The sequence below is a fragment of the Acanthochromis polyacanthus genome, chromosome 15 (assembly GCF_021347895.1).
Source record: "Acanthochromis polyacanthus isolate Apoly-LR-REF ecotype Palm Island chromosome 15, KAUST_Apoly_ChrSc, whole genome shotgun sequence".
NCBI classification, from domain to species: Eukaryota; Metazoa; Chordata; class Actinopteri; family Pomacentridae; genus Acanthochromis; species Acanthochromis polyacanthus.
This window is the reverse complement of record NC_067127.1, coordinates 25,568,804-25,591,756: the sequence shown is the minus strand read 5'-3', so window position 1 is coordinate 25,591,756 and position 22,953 is coordinate 25,568,804. Positions and strand designations below refer to the sequence as shown.

At 40.0% G+C, this 22,953-nt stretch overlaps 1 protein-coding gene across 15 annotated transcripts in view; it reads right to left on the bottom strand.

Moving 5' to 3' along the window:
* LOC110956487 (regulating synaptic membrane exocytosis protein 1-like) overlaps window positions 1–22,953 on the bottom strand; it is a 238,001-nt gene that overhangs the window by 97,729 nt on the left and 117,319 nt on the right. The window lies entirely within an intron of this gene.

Below are 22,953 nucleotides of genomic sequence, written 5' to 3'. Positions count from 1 at the left end.
ATCTATCTATCCAGTTCACAACATAAGAGAAAACTCAATACAAAAAGGTCAGGAGATCAAGAAAGCACTACATAGTGGTTCATCAGTATTACAGTTTAAACTCTGCAGACCATGAATATTTATACTAAATTATATGACAACCTATCTGACAGTTGTGAAGTTTTATACAAATTCAAAAATCCACATGCATACAGAAAAATCACACAATCATCTAATTTATTGGGATTTATCCTCTTGTCACCACACATGTACCACATTTTATGGTAGTCCATCTGTAATTATTGAGATATTATAGTCTGGATCACAGTGGAGGACCAACTGATCAACACTGCCACACCTGTGAGCAGTGTGGATAAGATATTAAACATAAAATAAACATCATGCTGCTTCTGAAGGAGTTCAACTGTTGTGAAGAAATGGGATGAAATAACATGACCCCATACCACGCTTTTGATCCAATTAGTTTCAGCCTTCTGCAGTAATTCCATAGACTGGTGATGACTGCAAATCACACGAGTCAAAGAGCGATAAGACACAATAAAAAAAAATTAGAAATAAGCAACTGCTACATTGGATAAATAATAAATAAAGGGGAGGAGAAGCAAACTGAAACTAGAGAGCGCAGGAGACAATCGCTGCATTAAGTCCAGTCGATATCACTGTTCTCTGTACAGTTTGTGTGTTTTGGTGCAATCAACTTTTTTTGTACGTGCTATTGTTTCAGGCTGCTTTGCCGACAAGAAACTCTTCAAATCTATATGAGAAAGAGAGGGGAAGAGTATTGGTTTTATCTGAGACGTTACAGTATGCTGATTAATTGGATTTCACACTGTGGAGATTGAGGAGAGAGCAAATAGAGGGGAAACAGACCAAAGAAGAGAAGAACTGATGGGCTGAGAATCAAAAGGGGAGAGGACACAGCGTATATCCATCTTTTTTTTATGCAGTCGGGGTTGTTTCATTTGAGGAGGCAGATGAGCTGAAAACAAATACTTATTTAGAGATGACTGGGAAGGGAACAAAATCCATCCCACAATATAAACTCTGTATGATGACATATACACTACCAGTCAAGAGTTTGGACACACCTTCTCATTTAATGGTTTGTCCATATTTTCATGATTATTTACATTGTAGATTCTCATTGAAGGCATCTGAACTGTGAATGAACAATTATGTATTAATTCCAAAAAAGTGCGAAATAAGTCAAAACATGTTTTGTATTTGTGTATAGTTGTGTAAAGGCTGTCTGACTAAGAGTAAGAGTGATGGAGTGCTGCGTCAGATGGCCTCACCTCCACAGACACCTGACCTAACTCAACTGAGATGGTTTGGGATGAGATGGACCGCAGAGTGAAGGCAAAAGGGCCAACGAGTGCTCAGCATCTCTGGGAACTCCTCCGTGACTGTCGGAAAAACCATTTCAGGTGACTACCTCATGAAAAGTACCAAGAATGTGCAAAGCAGTAATCAAAAGAAAGAGTGGCTATTTTGAAGAATCTAAAAATTAAAACATCTTTTGACTTATTTTACACTTTTTTTGAAAAAATAATTCCATATGTGTTTATTAATAGTTCTGATGCCTTCAACGAGAATCTACAATGTCATGAAAAAAAAACATTAAATGAGAAGGTGTATCCAAATTTTTGACTGGTAGTGTATGTATAGCACAATAGGGAGACTAGTCCAGACAGCAATAAGAGGGAGGGAAGCTGAAGAGGGAAGAAGCAAAGAAAGGAGGAGTGGGAAGGAGAAAGGAGAAGGGCAGAGTGGGAAGAAGAAAAGAAAGGAGAGTAAAAGCAAAGAGAAGTCAGAAGGAGGACATAGGGGAGATAAAATGAGAAAAGAAAAGAGGATGTGAGAGAATCCTGCTGTCATAGAAATAAAGGACGAGAGAGAGAGAGAGGAAATAGAAGGAAAAAAGAAATGATCCTCAAACACGCATCAGGACTGAGGACCCAGACAAATAACACACGCCCTACCTGCTCAGCTGAAATGACCAAAATCACGACCAAAACTTAATTTGACCTTAAAAAGGATCTGTACAGAGCTCTGTCTCCTGAAAAATATGTTTCTAAGCCACTGCACTGCAATCTCAAGAAGTGTTTGAAACAGTTTGGACTGTATCACAAAAAAGATTCTGAGTAATCAGTATACACACGTGGACAAAATTGTTGGTACCCCTCAGTTAAAGAAGGAAAAACCCACAATTCTCACTGAAATCACTTGAAACTCACAAAAGTAACAATAAATAAAAATTTATTGAAAATTAAATAATCAAAAACAGCCATTATTTTTGAATTGTTGATTAACATAATTATTTAAAAAAACAAACTAATGAAACAGGCCTGGACAAAAATGATGGTACCTCTATAAAAGATTGAAAACTATTTGACCAGAGTGACATGATTAACTCAGGTGTGTCATTTAATTGACATCACAGGTGTTTCCAAACTCATAATCAGTCAGTCTGCCTATTTAAAGGGAGACAAGTAGTCACCCTGCTGTTTGGTGAAAAGGTGTGTACCACACTGAACATGGACAACAGAAAGCGAAGGAGAGAATTGTCCCAGGACATCCGAAAAAAAATGATAGACAAACATCTTAAAGGTAAAGGCTATAAGACCATCTCTAAACAGCTTGAAGTTCATGTGACAACAGTGGCTCATATTATTCAGAAGTTCAAGACCCACGGGACAGTAGCCAACCTCCCTGGACGTGGCCGCAAGAGGAAAATTGATGACAAATTGAAGAGACGGATCGTTGGAATTGTATCCAAAGAGCCCAGAGCAACCTCCAAAGAAATTAAAGGTGAACGCCAAGGTACATCAGTGTCAGATCGCACCATTCGTCGTTGTTTGAGCCAAAGTGGACTTCATGGGAGACGACCAAGGAGGACACCACTGCTGAAAAAAACTCATAAAAAAGCCAGACTGGAATTTGCAAAAATGCATGTTGACAAGCCACAAAGCTTCTGGGAGAATGTCCTTTGGACAGATGAGACCAAACTGGAGCTTTTTGGTAAGGCACATCAACTCTATGTTCATAGACTCAAAAACCAAGCATACGAAGAAAAGAACACTGTCCCTACGGTGAAACATGGAGGAGGCTCAGTAATGTTTTGGGGCTGCTTTGCTGCATCTGGCACAGGGTGTCTTGAAAGTGTGCAAGGTACGATGAAATCTGAAGACTATCAAGGCATTCTGGAGAGAAATGTGCTGCCTAGTGTCAGAAAGCTTGGTCTCAGTCGCAGGTCATGGGTCTTCCAACAGGACAACGATCCAAAACACACAGCCAAAAACACCCAAGAATGGCTGAGAGAAAAGCGTTGGACTATTCTAAAGTGGTCTTCTATGAGCCCAGATCTGAATCCCATTGAACATATGTGGAAGGAGCTGAAACATGCCATTTGGAGAAGACACCCATCAAACCTGAGACAACTGGAGCTGTTTGCTCATGAGGAGTGGGCCAAAATACCTGTTGACAGCTGCAGAACGCTCATTGACAAATACAGAAATCGTTTAATTGCAGTGATTGCCTCAAAAGGTTGTGCAACTAAATATTAAGTTATGGGTACCATCATTTTTGTCCAGCCCTATTTCATTAGTTTGTTTTTTTAAATAATTATGTTAATCAACAATTCAAAATAATGGCTGTTTTTGATTATTTAATTTTCAATAAATTTTTATTTATTGTTACTTTTGTGAGTTTCAAGTGATTTCAGTGAGAATTGTGGGTTTTTCCTTCTTTAACTGAGGGGTACCAACAATTTTGTCCACGTGTGTATCTTAATCAGAAGCTTCACCCTGGTCACCCTCCTTATGGTTTTACTTGCTTTCTTTATTTAAAGTGTACTAAGGCCAGATCATTCTATTCTATTCCTTTATCCTCTGTACTTTGACAAATAGGCTAAAAACAGTTAGATTCAAAGGTAGATAAATTCCAATTAAGCCTCATCATTAACTATCAGTATCAACTGTTATAAAACATTTCAGCATACTCAGCAATAACATGTAGCTTTTATTCTGTAAGAGGACTGTATTTGAACTCAAGCCATGATATTTTTTGATAGGAACAAATTAGTTTGGGAGCCTAAACAAACAGTGAGGGAGAGCAAAAGTAAAGAGTAGTGAAAATGAAACTTAAGTCTAGAAATAATGGCGCCACAAGGGATGCAAACCACTAATCTACAGGGTGGAAGTCCTGTTGGATTTATGACACCAGCACTCCTCCAACCTCCTAACGCTGACTGTGTAGCTCTTTGAAAGTTGAAACATTTTGTCTATGTCATACTGTTACCTGACCAGTGGAAATGTGTTTCTTTTGGGCATGTAATTTAGGTGTATCTGAATGTATTTTTAATGTAGCAGCTGAAAAAAAAATGAAGAAAACAGATGATGCACAGCCTCAGGTAGACACAGACAGGACTGGCCACCAAGAGACAAGAGACGGCTGAGAAATCTCCCACCACACGAATGAGGGTGAACTTTCTTCCACCCTGCGGGGAAAACAGCAAAATAGCTCTCAAAGCAGCTAAGAATGTCTGCGCTTACCACACCTCCTATATTCTGCTTTGTGCAGTCTCTGGTGATCATTTGTTCAGGTGTTTTGTGTTAGTGTGGCCTATATGAAGTGTTGCATTGTGATTCACTTTCTGCATACAGGGTAATAATTCAATCATGTGTCATATTTGCATGATGTGGAAGTAAAATTTAAGGCCAGAGAGTGCACAAGAGAGAGCAAAAGAGAAGATGAAAAATGACAGAAGCGTGGAAAAGAAAAAGAAAGAGGAAAATAGAGAAGAAATTGAAAAAGTGGAGGGAAGGACAGAAGAAAAGGGGACAAAAGAAGAGAAGAGAGAATGAATGAATATAGAGGAGGGAAAAAGGAGAAGAAATGAAAGGTGAGGGTGTGAGAGGAAAGGACAGATCTAAGAAGGGGAAAAGGAGCAAAGGAAGAAGAAAACAGTGTTAGAGGAGAGAAGAAACAGAAAGAAAGAAGAGAAGAAAATGGTACGGGAAAAGATGAGAATTGAAAGGAGAGAAGTAAGAAAAGAAAGAGAAGGAAGGGAAGAAACGGAGGGAAAGAGAATATAGAGGGACAGACGGGAGTACAGAAAAAGAGGACAGAAAATGGTTTTCCTAAAGAAGAGAGTAATATGTGAACGAGTAGAAGGAAGAGGAAATGAGAGAGGAAGAGGAGTTAAAGAAGAGGAGGAGGAGAAGGAGGGAGTAGATAAAATGAGGATGGGAGAGAGAAAAGTAGGATAAATAAGAAAAGAGGAGAGGAAACAGGAGGGAAGGGAAAGTACAGGGTAGGATAGAATAAAGGAGAAGCGAGAAAGTGAAGATGTGAAAGATTATATTGAAGTGAAAAAGAAGAGACAGTGGAGAGAGAAGGAGAGGAGGACAGGCAGAGAGTATAGAGGGAAAAGGTAGAGGGGAGTACAGATTAGAAGACAGGAGTGAAGAAAGGGAGGGAAAAGCAGAGAAGAGAGGCGAAAGTAAAAGGGAAGAGGATAAGAGGTGGAGAGGAGAGTATGGAGGAAAAGAGTAGAGGGAAGGAAAAGACAAAAGATGAAGAGGAAGCCAGGTAAAAGTGTGATGTGTCTGAAAGACAGCAAATATTTAATTGTACCAGTTATGTCATAAAGATAAACTGCTCCTTTAACATTTTTCCCCTTACACCAACTACCCAACAAAACAAATGAAATGTGAAAGCTGGCAAAAGTGATTCCTATAATTCAAAACAGTCAGAGTGTGGACACAGTGCACACAGTATGCGGCGCATGCAACATAAACACAGAACTGCCTATAACAGTACCAATGTGACACGATCTGCACAGCACTGTATAGTTCTAACTGCAGTACAGTACTTACAGACTGGGGGCCAGCGGTGCAGCCTCCTCCCCCATCAGCTTAGCTGTTAAAAACTACAAATCGCAGCAGTAGAGGCCGTAAAATAGGAAGTCCAGCATCCAGTTGTTTGCTTGAGTTTTCAACATTGCACCTCTGTGTGTAACAGGACAAACTGCTCCTCTAAATACACCCTTCAGAGACACCTGCCTGCACGCACACACACACACACACACACACACACACACACACACACACACACACACACACACACACACACACACACACACACACCCATGCATGTACACACACGTGCACACACACTCACACACATACACTCATTACATTGTTGTAATCTCTACACAAAAAACAGCACTAACATACACACAATGTAGCACACATTCATGCAAACACACACTTCCTGGGAGCCAAAGGTCACAGAGAGGTTACCTGCTGCTGCAGCACAGCAGGAATCACTTCCTGATTCACGACTCTCTCTAAGTCTGTCCCAACCCCATCTCTGTTTCCCTGCTAATACTTTGACCGGTCTACAGTAACGGTTTGATATGTGGAGCCACAGTGATTGTTTAGATGTTTATTGTTAAATTGATCAATACTACATTGGCTGCCCATGTGAAATCTTAAAACAGAACTGCATCTGTGATGTTGGTGAGATTGTCTTTGGGTTTATTATGATTATTGGCACCTTTTTTGTGATTTCAGAGGCATTTTTGTTGATGATAGGTGGCTTTAATCCAAAATAGCTTCTATTGGTATTAAGTTTAATAAATTCATGTTGGCTGGATGTAACTACACTGATTATTTAATGCATAGAAGAACTTGGTGCGTTTGCTCATCCTTAGTATATCTCATTTGCCTCTGTCCTTAATATCATTCCATTATTGGGTTCATCGGTTCTTTCATTATTTCCAAAACACTTTACTTCCTCTCCTTGTACCTTCCTGCTTGGTTGTCCATTGCCTTTGTCTGTATTTTTTTCTGTTCTATCGTAACCCTTGTTTATTATGTACTTTCAATAAAACATGCTTGTATCATTATGTTTGAGCAGCTCTTTCCATTATCACCAACACACTGGGTGAAATAGCATCTTGTACCTTTTGAAATTGTGATTATTTAAGGTTATCTTCTAAGCTACAGATTCTGTTTTCAGCATAATGAAGAATGTTGTTGATTAATGTATTTAACAAGTCACAAATGCATTTACAGTGAATGTATCAGATATATGTTCACTGGCAATGTCATTTTTCGGCCAAATGCCAGGTCTTGCATTATGATATCAACTTGTAGTTATTATTAACAAATTATTCTAATTTTCTGTGTATCTTTAGATTCTGGCAGCACTTAAATAAGGATGGTGAAAGATCGGGTCTGCTATGGTTCACAGGATTGTCAGACACAACCATATTATATATATTTAATCAAAACTACAGTCATTTCCTGTACTTAATTAAACTTTGCTGCCTAAGGCCGACTCTAAACAGGCCTCTGGATGTGAATCCCTGGTTTTTATGTGAAAGTTGCCACTTAACATAATGTATGGTTTAAACAGTATATACACACGTGGACAAAATTGTTGGTACCCCTCAGTTAAAGAAGGAAAAACCCACAATTCTCACTGAAATCACTTGAAACTCACAAAAGTAACAATAAATAAAAATTTATTGAAAATTAAATAATCAAAAACAGCCATTACTTTTGAATTGTTGATTAACATAATTATTTAAAAAAACAAACTAATGAAACAGGCCTGGACAAAAATGATGGTACCTCTATAAAAGATTGAAAACTATTTGACCAGAGTGACATGATTAACTCAGGTGTGTCATTTAATTGACATCACAGGTGTTTCCAAACTCATAATCAGTCAGTCTGCCTATTTAAAGGGAGACAAGTAGTCACCCTGCTGTTTGGTGAAAAGGTGTGTACCACACTGAACATGGACAACAGAGAGCGAAGGAGAGAATTGTCCCAGGACATCCGAAAAAAAATTATAGACAAACATCTTAAAGGTAAAGGCTATAAGACCATCTCTAAACAGCTTGAAGTTCCTGTGACAACAGTGGCTCATATTATTCAGAAGTTCAAGACCCACGGGACAGTAGCCAACCTCCCTGGACGTGGCCGCAAGAGGAAAATTGATGACAAATTGAAGAGACGGATCGTTCGAATTGTATCCAAAGAGCCCAGAGCAACCTCCAAAGAAATTAAAGGTGAACTCCAAGGCCAAGGTACATCAGTGTCAGATCGCACCATTCGTCGTTGTTTGAGCCAAAGTGGACTTCATGGGAGACGACCAAGGAGGACACCACTGCCGAAAAAAACTCATAAAAAAGCGAGACTGGAATTTGCAAAAATGCATGTTGACAAGCCACAAAGCTTCTGGGAGAATGTCCTTTGGACAGATGAGACCAAACTGGAGCTTTTTGGTAAGGCACATCAACTCTATGTTCATAGACTCAAAAACCAAGCATACGAAGAAAAGAACACTGTCCCTACGGTGAAACATGGAGGAGGCTCAGTAATGTTTTGGGGCTGCTTTGCTGCATCTGGCACAGGGTGTCTTGAAAGTGTGCAAGGTACGATGAAATCTGAAGACTATCAAGGCATTCTGGAGAGAAATGTGCTGCCTAGTGTCAGAAAGCTTGGTCTCAGTCGCAGGTCATGGGTCTTCCAACAGGACAACGATCCAAAACACACAGCCAAAAACACCCAAGAATGGCTGAGAGAAAAGCGTTGGACTATTCTAAAGTGGTCTTCTATGAGCCCAGATCTGAATCCCATTGAACATATGTGGAAGGAGCTGAAACATGCCATTTGGAGAAGACACCCATCAAACCTGAGACAACTGGAGCTGTTTGCTCATGAGGAGTGGGCCAAAATACCTGTTGACAGCTGCAGAACGCTCATTGACAAATACAGAAATCGTTTAATTGCAGTGATTGCCTCAAAAGGTTGTGCAACTAAATATTAAGTTATGGGTACCATCATTTTGTCCAGCCCTATTTCATTAGTTTGTTTTTTTAAATAATTATGTTAATCAACAATTCAAAAGTGATGGCTGATTTTGATTATTTAATTTTCAATAAATTTTTATTTATTGTTACTTTTGTGAGTTTCAAGTGATTTCAGTGAGAATTGTGGGTTTTTCCTTCTTTAACTGAGGGGTACCAACAATTTTGTCCACGTGTGTAAAAGATAGATGTAGCATCATCCATTTGCTTGAGGACTACTGTTTTAAAACCTTAAGTTTGGCATTTGACTGTCGCTATCTTGCTCTTTTGAAACCAGACACAAGGCAGCTGTGTAGTATTATACCCTGCTTTATCATCTATTTGACTTTAAATGGGACCATAATTCATAAAATGAACATTGTGCTGCACTGACAGAGACCTAAAACTAGTGATTGAGCAGCCCGATCTCACGGGGATTCGTGAAACTGTCACGTAAGTTTTAGTTTCGGTTTCGTGTGCACCAACACGATTTCGTCATGTTTTTCGTGCCGCTCACCACGAAATGCGCACCAATGTATTTTAAACGGCGGACTTTTCGTGCCACTCAGAACGTATTTCAAAAGAATGTGTAAATTATATTTTTAATGTAAAACCGTGGCGAATCCAACGCTATATTTTGCATGACATCGTCCCTAAACATAACCCTAACCATAACCCTAACCATAACCCTAACCATAACCTAACCATAACCTAACCATAAGCCGGTGGTACACTTACCAATTTGCATAGGAATTTCAAGAATGTCCGGCGGCCGGCGGCCGCAAACGCGATCACACAAGCAGTATACGCCGATGGACAGCTTAGATCGTCATGAATCCGCCGGTATAAACCACTTTCAGATGTGATTACCACAGCGAAAAACATTTCGTGGTGAGCGGCACGAAAAACATGACGAAATCGTGTTGGTGTGCACGAAACCGAAACTAAAACTTACGTGACAGTTTCACGAATCCCCGTGAGACCGGGTTGGATTGAGTTGATAACTCATTAAAAAGTTTTACTGGTGGCGCATATCAAGTGAGAAGTAGGGCCATTTTCTCATAGACCTCTATGCCATCAGACTTCCTTTTGAGTCGCCCCCTGCTGGGTGTCAGGAAGAATACTGGATTAAGGCACTAATGTTTTGTCTTCGTTCTTCAAATGAGGACGATAAGTTGTATACACATAATGTATATTGATCAGCCCCAACATCATGACCACTGACAGGCGAAGTGAATGACATTGATCATCTTGTTATAATGCAATGTTCTGGTAGGAAGCCTTGAGTCCTGACATTCATGTGGATGTTAGGCATGTACCACCCACCTAAACATTTCAGGTCGAGCAACCCCTCCAACCCCCCACCCTCAATGGCAACAGCAGTCTTTGAGGCCAGTTTCCACCCTCAGCAGGACAATGCACTCTGAAACACTGCAAAAACTGCTCAGGAGTAGTTAAACTAGAACCTTGCACAACCATTCCAGAGAATTATTCCCTCAACGTAGTGTGTTTAATCTCCATCCTTTGTGACGTAGCTTTGAATCTACATTGCACTTTATGTTTGTGTGAATGCATGGAATATGTAGATAGAACCTCAGGTAGGCACTAGTAGACCCATCCATCCATTATCTATACACCGCTTGATCCTCATTAGGGTCGTGGAGGGGCTGGAGTCTATCTCAGATGACTTAGAGTGAAGGCAAGGGACACCCTGGACAGGTCGCCAGTCTGTCTCAGATTAGTAAACCCTCCCGCACATGACCACATCTGTCCATACACAAGACAAGCAACTATAATCAGGGCTTATGTGCTCACTCACATGTTAAATAACTGGCATACAAGTAACTTATGTGGGATTTTTCTTTGACACGGACACAACTTATAGCTCGGAACCTACGAGTCTTCAAGCTAACATTAAACTCAAACACAGCTAAACAATTAGCATTACACCAGCTAGCATTCAGAACTGATAGCTAACACTGTAACTCAATACGATTAACAGATTTTACATGTTCACTGTCAGCTTGTCAAGTTCTATTTCCAAAGTTCAGTCCTATGCTACACTGTCACTAGCCTATAACCATCACTCACTGAAGTCGATATTCTTTAATGTTGACATTAAATTTCCCTTAACATGATGTTTCAACTTAACATAGTGTCTAACAGTTATGGCACCCACTATCACTCAACACATTACAAAAGTTCACTTTCATGCTTATCATCACTCAACACAACAAAACAGTATGCTGGAGCCAACAATCTGCTGTGGATACATGTATCATTTGGTGTCTATATTCTCTTGTGTCAACAGAAAGCAGGCAGCCACCGGACAGTTTGACATAAATGTGCTGTGCTACACTTGTTTGTGTGTGGTTTTGTGTGTGTGTTTTGTTGCAATTGTGGCAAAATAGGACATAATACTGTAGTGGCAAAATCTGACAACAGGAGCAGGAAATACATCAAGTAGCTCTCCGCAAATCAGCCAAGCACAACAAGTCATCACATCCTCCGTCACAGGTGAGGAAAAAAAAATCTTTACCACATCAAATAACAGTGTCGGGAAATGTATGGACGGAGGGCGGGGGGTGGCAGATTGTAATGAGAACACAGACAGGGAGGAGGATGGAGCGGAGTGAAGGGAAAGAGAGCCAGAGAGACAGAGAGACAGAGATCAGAGAGAAGCGGAGAGTGTGATGGAGAAGCAGGGAGCTCATTAAGAAAATGCAGGAAAATATCCATATTCAAATCTAGCAAGACACAAGGTTAAAGCAATGTGAGGATTCGCTTTCTTATGCAAACACATACTCCAAACACACTTTTTCCACGCTCCCATCAAAACGTTCAGTGCCTTCACTCTTGGACAGCTGAACAACAAACTCACTATGTGTGTTTATGTGGCTGCATACATATTTTCAACAAAGGCTCCATGATTCAAAGCAGAAAACCGCATTAACATAAAGTGTCTCATAATGAAGCTGTGCAGCACTAACAAGCTCTGCACTCTGACTCCACACACAAAGAGAAGGCAAAGTTTTGTCAGTGAGAATGTAAATTAAATTGGATCACATGCCACAGACACACACTGCAAAAAAAAATAAATAGAATCCTTCATTTTTAGCCTGTATCTAAACTGTAAAATTCATATTTTTTTGGACAAAGTAAATCAAGTAGTAAGGAGGATGTTTTTAATGCAACTGCCATGCAAAAATATATTACTGTACTTTTGGGAATTTTTAAAGGGGAAAAAATGGTCCAAATACAGGTTTGCTCAAACTGCGATTTTTTGCAGTTTATGGGTAAATTGGTGAGAAACTTAGCATTGTAATTATGACTGTGTAAATGAAATGAAATTAGAGCTGTAAAGGATCCATCCCAACAGCTAATTTATTCTGCTGTGGAGATAAATGCATCAGCAGAGAGAAATAACTTAATTTTTCTAATGCAAACTGACATCATAAACTGTCAGTTTTACAGTACATTTTGTAGTGTTGAGTAAAGATTCCAGAAACAAGAAAAATGATCACACCTCATTGCAAAATGCCTCCTACCTTAGGAAGGTTAAAGGTAAAGGCTATATATTACCACCAAAGAACAAAGTTAACCATGTGCCACTCAGAGGCACAAGCCTACTTTCTGATTCAGTGAATCTTCAAAAAAAAAAAAAAAAACTTACATATGCAGTCCCATTTTTTTACAAGGCTTAGTAATTTTTATAAAACTGCTGTATGACTCAAACAAAATGAAGTGCTGCATTCGGGACTATTTTTTCTTATGAATTAACACATATCTGTTCTCCTAGTGAGTATTTCCAGCAGCCTGATGGTGTTTGTGGGACTGAGCCAACATAAACTACCGTGTGTGTTCATGTCAATGAAAGAATATGTCACCCAGTAGAACAGTGGAGGTTTTAATGTGGCAATTGCTGGATGACAGTAGAGCTCTGTGGGCGAGAGGATTGATACATCTCAGGCTTTAGATACTAAGAAGGTCTGAAGGCAGAAAGTAGACAGATGGATAAAAGATGAAGAAGGATGGAGGAGCAAAAGGGGGAGGAGCTTCCGGACTAACTTTATAGCACACTGACAGATACGATGCATCGTAACTCAGAGTTGGACAGCGCATGGGCCTGTACCTGGCAAGGACAAATGGAGAGGACACACACACGCCCTGCCATGTATCTTGCAGGACTGTGTCTTGTTGCTGTTTTACTCTTTAGTGTTTAAAATGTGAATTCTGAATTTGCTCTACATCCAGAGGTGTGATTACACATTTTGTATTATACAGGTGTAATCCTCAAGAAAAATGTCCCTACAAGTCAATAGAATACAACATCAATAAGAGGAATGTGATTTCAGCACATAAATTCTAGTTTTTATTTCATTGATGTTCACAGTTTGATTGTCATTTTGAAATGACAGTTATGTAGGTCACTGACCTTTTCACTTGCTCACCAGATGGGCTCAGTCCAACACTGAGAGTGTCCGGTATTGTAGGTGTAATAGTTAATCAGCCTGTGTGCCTTGCTGGACCATCTCAGCCAAGCACTGTGCAGGCACCAAGATACACAACCACACTCTAAACTCACAGTTATAGGATAAGTCTTGTGATATTTTATCTTTCAGCAAATCTTTTGAGAACAGCAAAATCAACAAGAATTCTTACCCTACCCAAAGCTTATCAATAGCACTATCATTGGTATGAGATTGTTTTTTTTTTACACTAACTTACAGTTTTGATTAGGTAGAGGTAGAAATAACAGTGTTTGCTGCTGAAGATGAACTTCAGTGATGGCGATGAAAACCACGTGACAAACTGTATTTCAAAATTTCTCCAGTATCTCTGATCCATAAAACCAAGCTGTTCATTTTGGCCTAAGATGTCATACTGTTACTGGTTGACTCTGCGAGTTTTATTCTTCTGGAGACTATGAGTTAAGGGGTCATTACATGTGTTCTAGTAGCATTATAGAGCGGTGCCTTTACAGTGGGTCTCCATATGACTTGTTCTCATGCATGTGCAGGAGGCTGTGCATGTATATTATCACCAGTGTTTTCACTCTGCTCCACTGATCTACTGGCGCTGCATTATGTCAACAAAGGTCAAGAAAGAAGAGGACTGCCAGGAGAAGAACAAAATGGAAAAATTTAAATGGAGTCCTTGAGTTTATTAGACTAGTCATAAATCATCCAAGCTAATTACTCCAAAGTGCATTTGCAGCTTTACAGACAGAGTGAAGTTACCCACACTGTCAAATCAGCACCTCACCAAATATGGATTTGTCCACTGTAAAACATAACCCCAACAAATGCACCAATAACTAATATTTGTTGAGCAACAGTGAAGAGACGGTTCAGTTTTTGTTTTTAAAAAATGTAAAATGCTGACAAGTGCATAACATTTATCATCTTCTTACAAAGTAGTGTTCTGCTGGGAAACTTTCAGTCCACACCTTCGTGTGGACGTCACTTTGACACACATTACCCCCATAAACATTGTTGCAGACCAAGTATGTCTGCTGAACATGGCAACAGCACTCCCTACTGCCAGTGGCCTCCCCCAGCAGGTCAATATACCCCACCACACTGCAGAAACTGCTCAGGAATGACTCAAAGAACAAGACAGAGAGCCCTAAGCAGCGGCCTTTTGACTTACCCATATCCTTATTCAATCAAGCATCTGTGGGATGCACTGAAACAAGTCCAATCCACAACAGACAGGATCCAAAGAATTTTCTGCTTCCATCACAGTGCCAGACACCACAGGATGCCCCCAGAGATCCCATGTCAATCTCCTAATGGGTTGGAGCAGTCTTTTTTGGCGCTAGAGAGACCTGCATACTATTTAGCATGTTCAGCCACAACATATTATGTTGTGTTATTATTATGATTATTGTTGTATTATATTATGTTATGTTGTTATGTTGTGGCTGGCTGGAAATCTACACTTGGAACCAAAGGACTTAGAGATGGGTGCCGCAGATGGGTAGAAAAAGAATTGAAAGGTAGACTAACCCATTATTACGTTAATCTTTCATGGAATTAATTGAAAGAAAGACAACTATTCATTCACGTCAGCCTGGCCTTTAAACAGCGAAGATGTTCGTCTGAGCAACAGACCACACTTGGCAGAATTTTATCATAAAAAATGCTATCATGTGCACACTTACACTTACACTTAGAAGAACATAGGTTGGAAATAATGAAGATATTCTTAAGTTTGAACCAGACGTTCTCACTGTGAATTCACTCATTCTCACCTCTTGCTAATGGTTATTGTTAATGGCCAGTTATTTCTGCCTTTCAGTTTCCATAAATGTGTTCCAAAATGGTTTTTGACCTCTCTCTCTGCCAGAACCTGGTTCCTCCATCAAAGCCTCAATTAAACTTAAACAACTTCGAAAAGTTAAAGACCCCCTGCTTGACATACAGTAGATGTGTCCAAAAATAAGGCAGATAAAATAGCTGAGTCCTACAGTCCTTGAGCGTCATTACTGCTGCTAAGCCAAATGTTGGCACTGCTTTCCCCAGTCCTGGGCTTTCATAAAGTACAGTGGCATCAGATTGGGATTGGGAGCCAGCTCCGACTCTTTTCCTGTAGTGACTCAGGCCTCTATGGCTGAATATGAGTCACTCCTCCAGTTCCGGGATCGATATTCAAAAAAGCAGGCAGACATGAATCAAATAACAATGAGTCAGTGTCAGAGAAAATCACCTCTCAGCCATTTAGAAATTAAGCACTCCAACTTTCTCATTTGCTCTCCAACACTTATTTTTAAAGTAACTTCAGTCTCTTGTTATTCAGTTCTGTTGTGAGAGGCTTCAGTCTCTCCAACTTTCAAACTTGTCAGCATCCTCTTCTCCTCCCCGCAACCTTCTCTCGCTTCTGTCTTTAATCTAGTCCACACACACACACACACACACACACACACACACACACACACACACACACACACACACACACACACACACACACACACATACACACACACACACTGTAGAAGAGTCATTTACAAGATTGACTGGAACTCATTCAGTGTCCTATAATAGACGAGTATTAAAAAAGTTTCTCATGCTATTTGTGAAATTGAATGGAAGGTAAAATGCATGCCAGAATTAGGAGCGGGTTTCCAGTTTGCACCAGCTGTGTGTGTGTGTGTGCATGCAAAATAGATCTTCCTACACTCACTTTAACACCTTATTATTTGCAGAAAATAGTTTATCTCCTTTGCAGGCTGATAGAAACCTTTGATGATCTAGATTATGAAACTGTTCACATACAGTGCAGAGGGTTTGGCTGCACAAAATAGACATGAAACGCACATAAAGACAGTGTTTTAATACACGGTCAAAGAGGATGCTTCATACGTGCACAGAAGAAGCACTGACTGAAATCAAACAGATTGTGTGATTAAGAACCAAATGTTGACTATTCAACAACAATCAAGATGAATCATGTTGCTATTAAACAGCAATTAATACAGATGACAATAAAAGTGAGGATGATCTCAAATGTAACTCCATGACTTTCATACAAAGTGCAACAAACAGACAAACCCTCAGTCGGCTCAATATTTGAAAACCCACATTTTTTCAAAGTATGTAGCTGATGCTTTGTTCCAAGCCTTTTGCTACAGTTGGGGTTCAGAATATTGCAGTGCATTCGGGGTCATTTTGAATTTGAGTCCTTCCCCAATGTATTATGTGATTATGTGTAAAATGTTTGCACAGAACTGTGTGTCAAATACAATATTTTGTCTTTTGCAACCTGTTAAGTGGTTTGGTAGCTTTCTACATGAGCACAACTGGTTCGACCCCTTACTGCATGTGATTCCTCTGCTTTGTTTCCCCATGTTCCTGTCTCTCGTCATTGTCTATCTAGTACGGCAAAAGCATCATCTACTTGGTATTAGAAGTGCTTCTATGCAGTCATGGAGACAGAATTGTGTACATACAGGACATAGGCTTTGTACCTGTTAGTGAGTACTCCATGTTTTCAATTTTCCAAAGACAGCTTCAAGTCTGTTTTTTCCATACAGAATGCAAATTAAAAGAGCCATTGTGATACAGGCATACAGTGCCTTGCAAAAGTATTCACCCCCATTGGCTTTTAATCTATTTTGTAACATTACAAAATCTCATTTAAATATTTTTTTTTTTACAAATCTGAGCTTTATTTGATGAGTCTGCACAAAATAGTCAGTTTTGAAGTCAAATGAGAAATTTATATATATAAAAAAATTAAAAATAAAAAACTGAAAATTGGCATGTGCATATGTATTCACCCCCTTTGTTATGAAGTCCCTAAAAAGCTCTGGTGCAACCAATTGCCTTCAGAAGTCACTTAATTAGTGAAATGAAGTCCACCTGCGTGTCATATGATCTGTCAGTATATACACACCGAAAGGCCCCACAGGCTGCAACACCGAAGTAAGAGGCACCACTAAACAAATATCACCATGAAGACCAAGGAACTATCCAAACAAGTCAGGGACAAATTTGTAGAGAAGTACAAGTCAGGGTAGGGTTATAAAAAATATCCAAATGTTTGATGATCCCGAAGAGCACCATCAAATCAAAAATTATAAGCAAATGGAAAGAACATGGCATCACACCAGACCTGCCAAGACAGGGCCGCCCACCAAAACTCACAGACCGAGCGAGGAGAGCACTCACCAGAGAGGCAGCACAAAGACCAAAGGTAACCCTGGAGGAACTGCAGAGTTCCACAGCAGAGGCTGGAGTATCTGTCCACAGGACCACAATAAGCTGTACGCTCCATAGAGCTGGGCTTTATGGAAGAGTGATCAGAAGAAAGCCATTACTTTCAGCTAAAAATAAAAAAGCACGTTTTGAGTTTGCAAAAAGGCACATGGGAGACTCCCAAAATGTATGGAGGAAGGTGATCTGGTCAGATGAGACTAAAATTGAACTTTTAGGTCATCAAGGAAAACGCTATGTCTGGCGCGCACCCAACACATCTCATCACGCCAAGAACACCATCCACACAGTGAAACATGGTGGTGACAGCATCATGGTGTGGGGATGTTTTTCAGCAGCAGGGACTGAGAAACTGGTCTGAGTCGAGGGAAAGATGGATGGTGCTAAATACAGGGATATTCTTGAGCAAAACCTGTAGCAGTCTGTAAGAGATCTGAGACTAGGACGGAGATTCACCTTCCAGCAGGACAATGACGCCAAGCATACTGCGAAAGCAACACTTGAGTGGTTTAAGGAGAAACGTATAAATATGTTGGAATGGCCTAGTCAAAGCCCAGACCTCAATCCGATTGAGAATCTGTGATCAGACTTAAAGATTGCTGTTCACAAGCGCAAACCATCAAACCTGAAGGAGCTGGAGCAGTTTTCCCATGAGGAATGGGCAAAAATTCCAGTGGCAAGATGTGGCAAGCTCATAGACTTATCAAAGACGACTTGCAGCTGTGATTGCCGCAAAAGGTGGCTCTACAAAGTATTGATTTTAGGGGGGTGAATAATTATGCACATTGATGTTTTCTGTTATTTTGTCCTTTTTTTTGTTTGCTCCACAATAATAAAAAAAATCACATCTTCTAATTTGTAGGCATGTTCTCTAAATAAAATGATGCAAACCTTCAAACAATCCATTTTAATTCCAGGTTGTGAGGCAACAAAACATGAAAAATGCCAAGGGGGGCATTTTGCAAAGCACTTCATCAGCGTGAGGGTCAGTTTAACCAAGGCAGAGAGTTGTTGTAGGGGCTTCTGCAATGTTTACTAAGGCTGACAGTACACAAAATGCACAATTCAGTATGCACAAACAAAATAAATTCACAAAATAACATTTTTATCATCTGCTTTGAAAAATCTATCTAATGTCCATTGAAATGAGTGCAACATCTTCACAATGAACTCAAGTTAACCTATAAACAAGCAGGGCAGTTTCAGCAGTCTCGTTAGAGAAAACTTCATTGAAATAGTCAAATTGCAAAGTGAATAGAAATCATCCAGCCTGTATTCCGCTGCAATGGCTAGCCTACGTAGCATGCTATAGCTGATAGACAACAGCTGGTGCACTGCCAAAACAGTTCATGTGAAAGATGGGCTATTAAATTTCTGTTTCTCAGTTGTGACTGTACAGATCAAAAATATATACATAGATGTAGACCCCTGATAGTAACTGTTTGGATCACAAGTAGTACCAAACCAAAGAAATCTCATCCTGAATAAAACGTCACTTTGCAAATGTATGCAGTTACACATTTGTTGTTCAGAGGCTTCTGCTATTCCAAGAAAAGCATGATGGAAGCCAGTATGATGTAAAGTTATTTTGTAATTTACTGACATTTCAATCTTGACTGCTCTCGTCCATAATTCCTGACATGGACATGGCCTGGTGTACTTTTTGCTAAAACTGACACTTCAGGAAGGCAAGACCTACCCAACCTGACGAAGTACAATTCAGCTGTTTTTTTTTTCCTGGTGCCTTTACCGAATTGACAAACGCCTTTGAAATTAAAGCAGCTTTTGATGCAAAGGTAGAATCTTTTGGCTCTCATGGTCCGTCCACTGTGCCTACCTCTCCATTAGGTCACGTATGTGCTGTGCTATGGCCTGGCTGCTCACCATATGGCTGAAGGGACATGGAGAATCTCTCGCTCTCTAGTTTTCTCTCTCTGTGCCAAGCTCTGCTGTTCCTCCTCCATCCCTTCCCCTCCCTCTCTTCCGTCAGAGAACTCACCATGCTGAGCTGCCTGGGTGTACTCTCACCTCCCCCACTCCCTCATCCATCCGTCTATCCTCCCATCCTTTCCTTATATCACGCTCTCTCCTATTTCCCTCCACTTTCTGGTAGTATTTGCAACTTACCAGAGACAAGATCACAGTTTTGAAGCACTGGAAGTGAAAGTTTTGGTGTAATATCTGGTGAAGAAGACCACATTAGGGTTTTGGGAAACCCCACCAGAGACACAAAGTGATGATTCATGTTAAAACTGACAGCTGTAATTTAATACACAACAGTGTGAGTGTGCAGTATGTGATGATTCTCAGCTCATCAAATCATCATTTTTCTCTTTTCTCCTCATTTCCTCCTCTTCTCACCTCCCCCTTCCTCCTCTTTCTCTCGATACACTTCCCTGACTGCCTTCCCACCCACTCACGCCTCATTCTCGCTCTTTCTCTTTGTTTCTCACTCCATCTCTCTTTCTATCATTCTTTGGTGCCTTCTGTTTTCGAAATTATGCTCATCTTGCTATCAAGAAAAGTGTCTTTCTAGATATATTTTATTGCGATTCTCCTCACTAATTTCTCTTTGTCTCTAAAGCATGGAGCAGCAGAGAAAGGCCTTCTGCTATAGTGTAAATAGGTTCTCTCCTTGGTTCACAATTATCCTGGGACACATCAGTATTCTTTCTAATGAACTATGTTCACCAAAGGCTGGACAAAACAGCCGAAACATGTTATGTCTTCTGGATTTCAACCATTTTTTTTCCCTCTTATGAGCTCAAGACAAAAACTTTCTTTCTTATAACCACACACCTTCTGCATTTCCTGGCACTGGAATGGGAAGCAGCTAATGCCAGTTGCTTTGTTGCTGTGGCTTTGAAAATTCAAAGTGAGCTAACATTGAATATCAAACAGTGGCAGCTGGTGCAAAAATAACCAAACTGAAATGTCAGTAACGCAGAAACATGAATAATATGACTGTAAAAAGCCACTTGACAGCCGATATACCAACGCATCACCAGCAGGGTGAGCAAAAGCACCAACACCTAGACAAACTCTTCACTGTTACAGTTACAAAGACAGAATATCCTTTCATGTCAGCGGCTGTGCCAAACTGAAACTTGGTTGTTCCACTTTAACTACTCCTCAGTGAGCTACTGAGTGATTGTTGAGATGGCATTCATAGGATATGTGGAATTCATAAAGTTGCATTGGGTCAAAAGCATGTGAACAGTATGGACATGTCACCACTAAGCAGCTCTACTGAAAAAGTTTGTCACGCAGCAGTCACGCAGCAAGTACATGATGCATTACCAGCATGGATGGATCTATGTATCTATCTATCTACAGAGAAGTCAATTTGTCCCAGTGGTCAGTTGTAGTGTTGCAATGAAAAAAATCACCTGGAAGCCAAAACGCATTTCCCCTCAGACCACAGCTACAGCACAAATCCAACTGCAAACAATGTCAGGTTTTATTCCTTCTCTGTTATGAAGTTTACATTTGTAAAACCTCCCCATACTTTTATTTATTTAATTTATTTGATCACAATGTAAAGTCTGTATGTGCATGATGGAACCAGCAGCAGGGAAACACAGATGAACATAGCTAATGGAAGGTAAGGCTAAATAGTCTTTCTCCTCTGAATATCTGGAAGGACCGTCACCCTGGGCTAAGCAAATGAAGCAGTCTCTTTTCTGCAGTGTTGTAATATTTATTTCATCTTATTCATGCGAAGAACTGAGGCTGTCGTTATAGAATTTCAATCAGTACAGATATTTCGAACATATTTTAACTTAACACACAGACAAGAGAAAATTGATGACTGGTTTCAGACTCTACACACATTATCGCTACTTAGCAAAACCATACAAACACATCAGTGTACACATTGTTAGCTAGTAATACATCGGTACTTGGTGTGTTACATTGGCTTTTTAAATTCAAAATTGGTGCAACACAATGCAAAAATTCCCTTTGAACACACCTTCATAGTTACAGAAACAGGCAAATGGAATTTAGCAGCTGTATTTGAATTTTAGGTGGCACAACAATGATGGCCCGTGTATGATTAGTTATTATTCATATGTCACTCATTCATATTTTTACACCTACAGTCACAATATGACATATTCCACTTATGTCTCTCCAAAATTAGGTACCTATGAAACTAAACCACGTGCACAAACACATTTTAAGAGAAGCATTTTCTTTCAAATTACAGTTGTTGCATAATTACACAACTGTTGTGACATATGACATATATTTTTATAACTGACATAACCTTACCATTTATTGTACTGCTCCCCTCCATCCCCTGACAAGGACATTATGGCTCTCTCAAACTGGAACCCTTTCCTACTAAACCAGTCTTACCTTTCACTGAGAAAATACAATTGCTTCCAAACTAAATTATATTTCTTTCCAAACAAAAATTAAGAATGTGTTGTATATTCAGACAGTTTGGTACTGCATTCAGGGACAAGTACACAGACTGACCCCAACCAAAACTGGATCTTTGAGTTCACTATGAAGTTTAAAAACCTGACAACGTATTGGGTGATATTCTTTAACACATACGACTGACAGTCCTTCAGTTGTGGTTTCTACATAATTTGGAGCAAGGCTGATGCTGACAATGAGTTCTTCAAACTAACCACTTCAGACATATCTTTGGAGTTTTTTTGCGATTCTTTTTTTGTTACTTATGGGAGAATTCATAGTTTGATCCACAGCGTGAAGTTCTCTGTCACTAGTCCATACTTTACATGCTCAGTGCCTGTAATTCCCTTATCGTTCATCAATTCATCTAAATACTGCTTCAAATGAAGTCAAACTAAAAATAATAATAACGATCCCTGAATTATACTGAAGATGACTTCAGTGTTATACAGTCAAAGACTTCCAGCGGTCTTCCAGGACTTGTGGCCTCCCAGCATGTCACCTGGTCTTTGAGGAGAGGTTTAGGGTGGAGTAACATAGTGGCTCAAAATATGTACTGTGCTACCAATGGAAGTCAATAAGCTAACAACAACAGACCACCTGCCGGTCATTTAATCGATTATTGGCTCCAGACTCCCAACCTGGCCTTTGGTTAAGTGGCCCAGCAGCAGTCTGGGACCCGTTAGGAGAGTGTTCTCTACTGTGGCTCAGGGCTGCTCATCAAGGTCTGCAGCTCATCATCATCAGCTGAGGGGATGTTCAAAAGCACAGTAGCAGTGGGAAGATGGCAAAAAAAATGTAAAAGTGTGAAAAGAAGAGCGATGAGAAGGCACTTGGCTCTTACACACAACCTTATTAGTTAAGCAAGCACGCTAACATACAAACACGCACGCTTATAATTAGATAAATAGGCATGGATGACTATTCTTGGATTCCGTTTAA